At 42.7% G+C, this 12,282-nt stretch overlaps 1 protein-coding gene across 3 annotated transcripts in view; it reads left to right on the top strand.

Annotated features, from left to right (window-relative positions):
- The first annotated feature begins 9,349 nt into the window (after positions 1–9,349).
- The window catches only part of LOC143296474 (uncharacterized), a 38,104-nt gene continuing 35,171 nt past the window's right edge, over positions 9,350–12,282 (top strand). The window contains exon 1 of one of the 3 annotated variants that reach the window (XM_076608424.1): positions 9,350–9,431. The gene's annotated coding sequence lies outside the window, so the exon portion shown is untranslated. Of the gene's footprint in view, positions 9,450–11,658; positions 11,897–12,282 lie in introns of those variants that run through there. The other 2 variants (XM_076608425.1, XM_076608426.1) reach the window with 2 other exon arrangements.

Genomic DNA, 12,282 nt, shown 5'->3' with positions numbered 1-12,282 from the left:
GCACACGGTGAATCGTTCTTCCATCAGTCATGCGTTCTAGGCATGTGGTTAAGCCCCCTTGATCTGTCCAACTGATGTGAATCAGAACGTGGTTTCAAGCACCTCAGACTGCAGAACTGATTTATATAGGTGGGTATAGAATCCAACTGCCGTGCAGATACAGTCGGTCAGCGAAAAGACGGCTAAGCCCTGTTCAGTACGAACGAAACCGGCCTCATAAACAGTCTCGAGCCAGGAGGTCGTTGTTGATATTGGTGGATGATGGCGAACATAATATCCAGCCGAACACACTGACACACACACACACACACACACACACGCACGCGCGAACTGACACACTGCACTTGACACGGCACACACACACACACACACACACGCACACTGACACACGGCACGTCACACACCGGCAACGTGACACACCCACCCTCTCACTCCTGTCTCCGACCCGGTAGCACCGAGCTGCCGCCGGAATCCGACGTTAAACCTGAATGGTTAACACTGAACCAACCAATAAACCCACAATAATAACTGATCCTACCCGACCAGCCACTTGCATTCACTCCCGGATCCGCCACGGATCGAGACTGAGAGAGCGCGGGGAGACGGCCAGATACCCGAAACCGACAGACTCCATCCCCTTCCTATACCAGGAACTAATGGCAGCTTTTCGCAGACGACGATTGTTCTCATATCCCCGCAGGTTTTCCCTTGCAACACAAAAGAGTCGGCTGTTCTGTCCCCGGGGCCGTTAAAAACGTTACACCGCTTCGAACAGGGCAGAGGGGGCCCGGCTAAAAAGCCCATAGACCAGTCTGCCGGCCAGATCGCATTACAGGCTAGCCTTGATTTCTCAGCAGGAACGCTACCGGCGTGTGCTTTTTCATCTAGCGCCTCTCCCCTCACCCTCCTCCCTACCCATTCACCGTCTTTTTTTTTCTTTCTCTCTCTCTCTCTCCCAGTCTCTCGACTTCTCTCTCTCTCTCTGTCCCCCGTCCCATTCCCATCAACTTTCCAACAAAGCGGCATTGCTCTCCCGAACAATAATGCATTGCAGCGACTGAACGGCGAAACGACAACGGGTTGATTATAAAAACAAAACAAAAACAACAACAACAACAACAACAACAACAGCAACAACAACAAAGGGATGGGGGTTGAGGTGTGGGTGGGAGGAGGACTGATGAGTGAGAGAGAAGACGGATGAACTGCGCAAACTATACCAGTAATACCCCCTTTAAATTCACAGTGTTGAAACTGTTATGGTTCCAAGACATGCTGGCATATACACATAAACACACAGAAGAGTGCATACATACATACATACATACATATGAAATCAATTTAATGCAAAAAAAATGATAATCTGAATGCATATCAGAAGCGCATCCAAAAATCCAAATCAGCAATGGACCCAGTTCACCATTGTCCGCGGCGGTAATTATTCAGTCTAGGCCGAAGGGTATGGTTGGAGAGGAGGTTGTCGGTTTTCTCGACTCAGCTTGTATTGGTCTGATTTCTTTACGTTTTTTGTTTGTTTGTTTTTGTTTTTTACATCAGCTGCTGACGCCGGGGTAGGGGAAAGAGAGGAGGCAGAGAGAGAGGGAGAGAGAGCGAAGCTGGAAGGAGAAAGGGGGAAGAGAAGGAAAAAGGGGTGGGGTATGTGGGGGGAGCTGACAGCAGTTCGACTTGTGACAGAATGTGTGTGTGTGTGTGTGTGTGTGTGTGTGTGTGTGTGCACGCGCACGCGTGCTACCCCCACCCACCGCTCCTTTCTTTATCTCCCTTCCCCCTTTATTCCCCAACCTCTTATCTTTCCCCCTATATCCTCCCTTACCACCTTCTCTCTCTCTCTATCTCTGTCCCCTCTCTCTTCCCCTATCCAGGCTCTCCAGCTGATTTAAGAAATCAGACCAAGTCCACTCGAGACAACTGACAACTTCTTCTTGCTCATACTCTCCCGTGCACTAGGCACTCGGCAGGACTGAAAAAGCACAGGAAACAGACACATCCATGTGCAGAAACAGTGAACTGCAATAGCCTTTATTCTGTATCATACACCAGGCATCCCATTAAGAGGTTTAAAACTGAAATCAATTACGCGAACCAAAACTCGCATCAACCGAATGACGCGATCTGTGAAGTAAGCGACCGACACCCAGACGAGTTAGACACGAACTGATTAGCCCACATAGCCAGCACGCGCACTCAAACCATGATTCTGAGGTGGCGCTCTCTCATGGGGCAGAGCCGATTATTACCGCCTACCGCACTCAGATGTCGGTCGACGTCTTTGTCTTTTGGACAGTCCCAACAAAAGATAACCCTTCTGTGCCCAGCAAGCCCATGACCAAGACTACTGTTTTTGTGTGAAACCCTGAGCCACACACAACGCGAGACATCGTTGCATGATGTACGTACTTGTATCAAACTTGTGATTGTAGCAGTCTTCAGTGAAACCATGGGTTGGACAGTTCAACAATGCAAATTGTGGTCTGCTAGCCGATGATACCCTTCTCCACTAAACCAACTCTCTCGTTTTAAAAACACCTGAACATGTTCTGTCATTATGGTTTCCTGCAGCTGCTCCTTCACAAGACCCATGCGCTTGTCATGTCGCTCAGTGTTAAACCCTTTCAGCTCCCTACAACCATTTAACACACGTGACGGAGTTAGTTTCATCGACCTATCTTTAAACATGAACATTTGGTTTAAACTTCTTTTTTTTTTTTTTTTAAATATCAAGAAACAAGGTGGAATTCAGCGTTCAATTAAGAAGACTTGAGCCACAACAAGCATGAGCTTATATCGTGCTCGTTCATAAGTAACAAGCAATACACAAACGCAATGGCGAAAATACACACATTATTTGACAATGAAAAGAAGAAAGCATGAACATTTCTCGGTGGTTTGTATCTGTTGCAGTGGAATCCACAAAACGAGCAATTTTTAAGGTAATACGTGCACGTGTTATTCACTGAATTAGTTTCCAGAAGCTGTAGCCTTCCTTTCACATCAGATCTTGTGGGATGCTCACTGATCTTATCGACAAGATGGCCCAGAGAACAAGACACGTCTGCATTGTGGAGGTTTTTGACGCTGTAGTCTTGCCATGTTGCTGAAGACTGGGTTACTGAAGTGGCGGAGGTCCTTCTCCACTGCCATTATCTTGATGGCTGAGCGCAGTTGATGGTGGTCCACGTAACTGTCATCAGATGCAGAAAGAGAGACATTGTGCTTCTTCTTCTTCTTCGTTCGTGGGCTGCAACTCCCACGTTCACTCGTATGTACACGAGTGGGCTTTTACGTGTATGACATTTTTTTGCCTGCCATGTAGGCAGCCATACTCCGTTTTCGGGGGTGTGCATGCTGGGTATGTTCTTGTTTCCATAACTCACCGAGCGCTGACATGGATTACAGGATCTTTAACGTGCGTATTTGATCTTCAGTCTGCTTGAGTATACACACGAAGGAGGTTCAGACACGAGCAGGTCTGCACATAATTATGTTGACCTGGGAGATCGGAAAAAACTCCACCCTTTACCCACCAGGCGCTGTTACCGAGATTCGAACTCGGGACCCTCAGATTGAAAGTTCAACGCTTTAACCACTCGGCTATTGCGCTCGTACATATTAATCCTCGTTCTCGCCGACTTGAAGCCGAACCTGGACCGGGTTGCATGAGGCGATCTATGCAGCACTAAGTTTGCTTAGAGTTAAGAATATTCGTAAGTAGGTATGGACCAGCAGCCGACGCAACATCCATGCTGCAAGAACTAGGATGGGAACCCCTTGAATCACGACGAAACAGTCAGAGGCTAACTTTCATGCACAAGACCGACATGGACATCCCTCCAGACATATTTCTAAAGAAACTTGGATCCACCAAAACAAGATCAAATCACCGACACAAGTTTGCACACCTCGGCACCTCCTCTGACCCATGTACAAGTTCAGTTTCTTCCCGTCAACCATCATGTTCCTGCCTGGAACTCCCTGCCTGCGACAGCAGTAGAGGCTCCCTCCTTGGTATCATTCAAGAGGGTGCTCAGTCAAAATCCCAGCTCAGACCCCTCCCCAACTAGCCCCGCGGTAAATGAAGGATAGGGTTGTGCCGGTCCAGGTACGACCTGGGGGTCGCTACGATTACCGGATAAGCCTGTCCAGAAACCAGGTTAGGCCAGTTGGGTGCGCACACAGGTCAAGAATAGTCAATGATAACGACTGACCTTCCAAATTGAAGATTGAAGAGTGAAGAGTTTACCTTGGAGTTAGGAACACTCTTAACGGTAAGCACACAGCGCTGCCCCGAGTTCGCTCGTGCAACACGGCCCATCCCCTGGTGCACAGCCTTATGGCCGAGTTCAGTCGTTGAGAATGACGAACGTCGATTTGGACCAGTTGACTGCTGACCAGAGTTTCCCAGTTGAAAACATACACACACTGGCATGCACACATATATACCAATGCTTTCTCATTTCATGTACAATGTACAGTATTTGGAACAACGCCTTTATTTTCAGCATTTTTGTTTGTCAGTTTTTTGTTGTTGTTTTCTTTTAGAAATGTGACTGAATTTGACAAAAATTAATGTTCCTTGTGGGAATTCCAGCTACGTCACTATCTATTTAAAGCAGCTGAAGGCAGATCGAACCAGTTTGGGAAACAGATCCCTAGAGCGGGCTGCTTATGAAACTGAGACTGAAACTGGCCAGAAAAATGAAAATTAGTTAAAACTTCATTGATTAGCTCCGGCACAAGCTCAAGGAGCACCAGCGGACTCGCACGAGCGCGCGCTGCCTCAGTCTTTGTCTCTTTCTCTCCCCCTCTCTGTCTGTCTGTATGTGCGTCAGTCTGTTTCTGTTTAACTGTCCGGCCTTTGAATCACTCCTGTATCTTACGTTTTTATTTATCTATTTATTTTATTTTTATCAATGTAAAATATTAGTTCACACACACACACACACACACACACACACACACACACTGTCACACTGAGTTTTACCACCGTGGTCACACACATTTTCGCTGATCAACCTATCTGGCCGAGGCCATGAATGTCACTAACATGTTCTTCGGTCTACTGTATTCGGGTCGATCTGTTTTAAAGAAGACTGGGCATCGTTGGTTTTGTGGTGATTTGTTTGATGAGTGATGGTCATTGCTCCACCTTTCAGACTTACTGCTGCTCCCTCTCCATCGTTCTTTCTTTAACTCAGTACGGCCAGTCCTCTCTTCTCCTCTGCACAGACCCCTCGGATGTCCAGTGGATGTCTGAATGACCCAGCCTTTAGCTTCCGTCGTCAGAATTGTGGTATTCTTTGTCAACATTCACCTCTTCAGTATAAGAGCCTTCCGCTTGCAATATTTTGATGATGGTAATTGGGGGGAAACGCTGTTAACGTGTCTTTCGCCGTTCGTATGGAGAGAGTTAAGGCGATTGATGGTATAATGGTCATGTACATCGTTTCACAGATACTCTTTTACATTTCTCAAAGCTTCAGATCTTTCCAAACTAGGCCGTTTGTAGTTGTTGCGTTGCCAGCAAGACTGTCAGCTAGCTCATTTTCCTTGACATCTGTATCACTAGTGCCCAGGGCTTACATCCATGTAAGCCTTTGCATGTGGATGTTTCATATTGCCCCATGCCGCTATGGGCTCCATATCCCACTTTCAACTTCTTGTAGGAGGTTCAGAGAGTCGTTTAAAACTACAGCATAATGATTTGCAGGCATACGTCACTGCATGTGTCACAGCTTCTACTCGGATTGTTCAGTTGACGTTGTGACTCTGTGTGCGAACATATGGTTCCTGATTGTTTTCCCAGTTTGCCCCACGCTGTATTAATAATAATAATAATAATAATGGATACTTATATAGCACACTATCCAGAAATCTGCTCTAGGTGCTTTACAAAAACGCTTCGTTAACATCAGTTAACATCTATGTTACATACACGCACCAAAATGTGACTACACACACACACACACACACACACACACACACACACACACACACACACACACACTGCATACATACATTTTAACAATACATGTGTATCTAACAGCTACCCTAACACATACGCACACATAGGCAGGCACAAACTTACATAAACTCACGCACACACAATACACATTCATATACATGCATATGTATACACACATAGTCAAGCACAGCTAACCGTCAAAGGAAGTGGACCTGCCACAATTGAACTTACTGCTGAGGGAAAAGGTGGGTTTTGAGACGAGATTTAAAAGATGCGAGGGAATCAGAATGACGGAGGTTATCAGGGAGCTTGTTCCATGTCTTCGGCGATTGAAACTGAAGAAAACGATCTGTGTCCATAGGTCTTACTTCTGACGTTAGGTCATCTGGAGACAACAGCAGCCCCTTGATTACCAGCTGGACTGATCTTAGTGGTTACTTAATCGTCTGTATATATGATGATATCCTTTTCTTTGCTGTTGTCTTCGATCGATAGCTCCACTACTCGCGGCATCACTGTGCTGCTTTCCGGTCATTCCCGACAGCCTGTCTTCCAACAGTGGGTGATGAATGTATTGATGAGGTGTTTGAAGTGTTCTGGGTGTTCTTCCCTTCATTTGTTTCAGGTTTTGTAGTTACCACACATGCTCTGTTTCTCCCGTTCATGCTTTTCCACGTCCAGCCGACCGCATTTTGGTTCCCTCACTGCATCAGCAGTGGGTTTTCTGGTTGTCAGAACGAATCAAGAGGCAATACCCCTGTACGTTTTCAGGCACGGTCAGTACCGTTGTTACTTCCCTTGGATAGTTAATTTTCCAATAAGAACCATCGGGCAACAGGCTGAGACTTAAAACAAAGAACAATGGAGAAAAACAACAACGACAAAGAACAAAAAAGAATCGATACTCCCGCAGCAGACACAACAGAAGGCAGGAAGATCAAAGACTGAACCTGGATTGTCTCTGGAGATCATGGCAGCCCCTCGATGACTGAACTGAGGTGGCCGAATACTGACACAATTGATATGGATATGGATACTGATATAGCGCCTATCCACGGTCGGAGACCAAGCTCTAAGCGTTTTACAAACACGGAGTCATTTACACAACAGGCTGCTTACCGACTGACATTGGGCGCTCATCATTCGTTTCCTGTGTCATTCAATTATATTTCAGGCACGCACACCTACACACTCAGACAAACATGTAACATTTAACATTTTACGTGTATGACCGTTTTGTTTATTTACCCCACCATGTAGGCAGCCATACTCTGTTTTCGGGGTGTGTGCATGTTGGGTATGTTCTTGTTTCTGTAATCCACCGAACGCTGACATGGATTACAGGATCTTGTGTCTGCCCGAAAACAAACTTGACACAAACAACCGTGAAAATGTGAAAAGCCATGTAGTGGTAGTAGTCTTAAGTTTAACGTCTTCCACTTTAAGTGATATTAGCCATGTGTTTATGTCAGAATGAGCGAATTACAGTGTAGTAATTCAGTGTATTTTCATCAGCTTGGCCAAGTTGGCAATTAACTTCAGGCAATTAAATATAACATCTTGACACCAGAACTTGAAATAAGATTAGTGTCGCATGTTAAGTTGATTTGAAGTGCAATGCAGTTACTATACTTCTTGTGTACTTTTCAACGGTGTGATTGGTTTTGCTGGAGCAAAGTATCGCAGTCCCAAGACTGAGGAAGGATTCTGAACACAGGACAGTGACTGACATCCTGACCTGTATGTAAGCTCCGGCAGATCTCAGTGAGGTGACATCCCGTCACTGACTGTTGAGGATATTTGTCAGTGGCAGTCAACTTGAGAGGTTTAAAGAGCTTCCCGCCTGCAGATCGAGGGGATACCGAGGAAGCTCTTTATTGGTCAAGGCAAGACAACTGGAGCTGATATCTGAGATTGAGCATACTACTTCAGTGAGATAAAATTGAAAAGGTGACCGCTCTTTTGGCACAACCTTCATGCAGCCCTGACCCGGCCAGACTTAACTTTTATCTGGTGTGTGTGTGTGTGTGTGTGTGTGTGTGTGTGTGTGTGTGTGTGTGTGTGTGTGACTAAGACTTCTGAGAGTGGTGGCTGTATCAAGCACAAGAGCACAAGAGCCAATGAAGTCTCTCTCTCTCTCTCTCTCTCTGTATATGTATACATGCATATATATACATGCATATATATACATGCATATATATATATATATATATATATATATATATATATATATATGTGTGTGTGTGTGTGTGTGTGTGTGTGTGTGCATATATGTGCATATATTTATATATCTGTGTGTGTGTGTGTGTGTGTGTGTGTGTGTTGATTAGATGATTACAATGCATGTAAGTTACTTTGCTTTCCTTATTTGACCTGCTGTTCTCTATAATATGTTCCATATAATATGAGGTTATCTATCCATTAGCTGATATTGTTTCACTTCCGATCACTCACTTTCTCTCTCTCTGAGTCTCCCTTTCCATCTGTCTGTCTGTCTCTTCCTGCCCCCCCTCTCTCTCCCCCCCCCTCTCTCTCTTTCACCTGGTACATTTTTATTTTCATATCATCTATTTGATATGTTGAATTATGCTTTTTTGGCAATGAGCATACCCCCCCCCTCCCCTCGTCCCCCTGTTCTTGCTATGTGTATCTCTGTTCAGTTAGACTGAATGTTTCAGTATTTACATAAGCCCGTTATTTGATAACATACACAATATATACTGCTTATATGTGTATAAGTGTACGTGTGCGTAAGAGAGAGGGAGGGAGAGACTGAGAGAGAGAGAGAGAGAGAGAGAGAGAGAGAGAGAGTTATTATCACCATGCTTATGGCTTCATGTAGTATTGTGTATGTATGTTATGACTTTAAGTTTAGGCAAGTCGATGTTGGTCGTGTAACAGAAAGAAGTTGCATTGTGTAGTGCATGCAATGACATACATAATGTGGTATTGTGTGGTGTGGACCCTGTTTCAGGGTGGGGACTGGATGAAAAAAAAGCGTGCCAGTAGCTTATCTGTTATCCTCGAAAATAAAGAAATTTGTCTTGTCTTGTCTTGTTTTGTCTTGTCTCTCTGTCCCTGAGGAGGGGCAGAGGCACTGAGCTGTACAGGACATTGAGCTCGACTGATGGGCAGAGGCGGCGAACTGTCGTGCTCTGCAACAATCATAGCTTATGTGTGTATAGTTTCACAGTTTGGCAATATTTCCACACGTAGAAAAACATCGATTAAAAGAATGCAACTTTGAAGAATACATAATATATATATACAAATAAGGTATATATGTATTTCTTTTGATAATCACTGCAAAATTTTGCTGGATTAAGATGAAAAGCCACAGGTCTGCGTGACGTCACGCACAATAACCTATGACCCGGGTTATTCTTGTGTCTACTCTCAGCAAAAGGATCCGTGTGACAAACCGTTGACGAAACGGAAACTGCGACAGGTACATATACCAGAGGGGGTTGGTTTTATTCTTTTGAGTTTTTGTATGAAGTATCTTGAATAACGTGACTGCCTTATTAGTATTTAGTGATCGATCTGATAGTCTGATGCGATGAGTTTGTGTGAAAATCAAAATTACAGAAGCGAAAGTAATGAACAATCACATTTCTATTTGTACAAATATGTCCTCCCACCCTCGTCATTTTTATCATGCGTGATCTTGACACATCGCAATAACATGGGTTTGACCTGGGGAGTCCGATACACCAACAAGACCCATTTGGATCAGTTTGGAAGGGCCCACTTACTGAATTTTGAAATGGAATGATAGATCGTGGTAATTATCAATGGTTGACCCATAGGAATCTGGCATTCATTAAAGTGTTGAGGTTGTGTCAGATCATTTTTGACTTTCATTTTCACAAACTTATACAATGGCAGTCACTATACTGGGCAAGAATCCACAAACTATCTCCGTATCAGAGCATACGATTTTCTCGAAGAGTATCATCTACATAGTATATGTCATTGTTGTGTGTGTTGTAAACACATAAAGCAAAAGGCATTATTAGCATTATTTTATGCTCTCTCTCTCTCTCTCTCTCTCTCTCTGATATCCTTTTGTATGTCCTATATATAATGTATAATCTCAAAAGTATTTGTTAATAATAGTGAAAAGAGGGGAAAGGAGGGCTACCCAGTTAAAGCTTCTGCCTGGCAGAATGCTGGGACATAAAATTGCCAGTGCAGACTTATAATCAAACCATAATCATTCATTAATGTTAATGCATTGTAGCGCAATTATTCATGCATGCCATGCTAAATATTACATAATTTTGGCATATATTTTATATATACTGCTCATATTAGAATAGTTAAACAGAGTAAGGGGAGAACAGTAGAGAAGTCATTGATTGATTCATGATTGAATGAAATTTGCTCTGTTTATGTGATATAATATTCAGATTTTGGATATTCAGATTTTGGATGGTTCTGTTGTAGATTGTGTGCATGTGTGCATGCATTTGTATTACAGCTTACACTGTCACTGTGTGTGTGTGTGTGTCTGTGTGTGTGTGCATTTGTCAATTTCATGTTTGACTGCCCCTCTGCATATCCTGTTTGTGGTTCCTGGTTTATTTGTTGAATACCTTGACACTGTTGACAGGACCAGGAACTTGATATCTTTTAAAATGACACATACACACACACACAAATCTATCTATATATATATATATATGTGTGTGTGTGTGTAGAGAGAGAGAGTCCTGTGAGGTGTGAGTGGGTTTGTGCATGGGGGCTTGTATATTAGAGCTGTGAATAAGACTTAAAGTAGTGCACTGTAGAAATGTTTGATTAATGTTATTAACATTATTATCATCATTGAGTTGATTTGAGTGAAGCATTTGATTACTGTATAATCAAATCCATCATCTAAAAAGACTGTAACTGTACACTGTGTATTGAATCTATGTTTAAAATGTAGAACAAATATTTCCATTGTGTCTGAAATAAAGCGAACACAGAAAAGATTTGAAACTATGAAAGTAACATGCGGAATACCATATCAGTGTTTTGGATCTGCCTCTGTGTGTGTTGTATGTATGCACTTGACCAGTAATAACACAGGTCATCAAGTCTAATGTTGTGAATGAGATAGTCACTAAGTGTAACATAGATTCAGGTATCTTAGGCAAGGAAAAGAGAAAGATTTTCTATTACTGTAATGTGTGTGGGTCACCTTGAAGTGTTACCAAAGTACTGTGCCAGATCTTGTACCATTGTCTTACAAAACAAGGGAGTGGAGGCCACTATGTTTCCACTTGTGTTGAAATTTTATTACTGAAAGTGAAATAACAAATATTTTAACTGGATGTACATTTGCATTTAAAAAAAAGAGAACAAAATCGAAGAAAATCTACAATGAAAGCCAGACATTCTTTCTGATTATGCTCTTTAAATTTCCATTATTCTGTATTATTTCATCTTTAAACTCAGAAGAAGAAGAAAACTATCATTGTATAGAGATTAAAACTGCCATTGTGCCAGTGAGTAAATAGGATGGTAAATGGAGTCATAATTTGTCATAATACAGATATATGTTATAGGGTATAAATGTAATGAGTTAGAAAGGAATGTCTGATCCATCCCCCCCATCCCAAATTAGTGATATGGGGAGCGTTTGGTTGTGGTATTTCCATACTCTACAGTGACCTCTGTGAGGGGAAATAAGTCAAGTGGTCAGCTTTTGTAGGTGAAGGAAATTGGAAATTGGTGCTGGAAATGTGAGAGGAAATGGAAAGGGCTTTAAACTCTAGCAGCAAAAGTTGATCGTTGACAAAAAGACCAAAGAAACATCCATATGATTAAAGACTGCTGGGGAGGAAAGAACAAACTTTGATGTTGGTTTGAACACTGTGATATCTACAGCCCTTGCCTTTGTGTTGTTCATAGCCTAAGGAGCAGGTTTGTCACTTTTTTTTTTCTTCTTCACATTTTTATTCGACCATTGCTCAATTTGCTGTCTGTGATGATTTTGAATTTTACTTGCTTTTTTTTCGTGGTTATTTGTTTTCTAACAAGCATTTCTTGTCTTTTCATCAATTTTATGTTCCATGTATTCATTTTGCTGTTTAAAAAGTAATTGATGTGAATGAAATTCTCTTTTAAAAATGTATCAAATCGAAATTCTACAAAAATTCTGAAACTTGCTAACTTGTGTTTTAAAATGAGAGAGGAAATGAACTGCCCAACTTTGGATTTGTGATTGAGAATTAGCCATGTTCTTGATCAGTATTCATTTCATATAATATATTCTGAAAGATAATGAGGTGCATTTCATTTCCATGAAT

The sequence above is a fragment of the Babylonia areolata genome, chromosome 21 (assembly GCF_041734735.1).
Source record: "Babylonia areolata isolate BAREFJ2019XMU chromosome 21, ASM4173473v1, whole genome shotgun sequence".
Classification (NCBI taxonomy): domain Eukaryota; kingdom Metazoa; phylum Mollusca; class Gastropoda; order Neogastropoda; family Buccinidae; genus Babylonia; species Babylonia areolata.
Note: the sequence above shows the minus strand (reverse complement) of the source record. Positions and strands in the feature narration are given on the sequence as shown.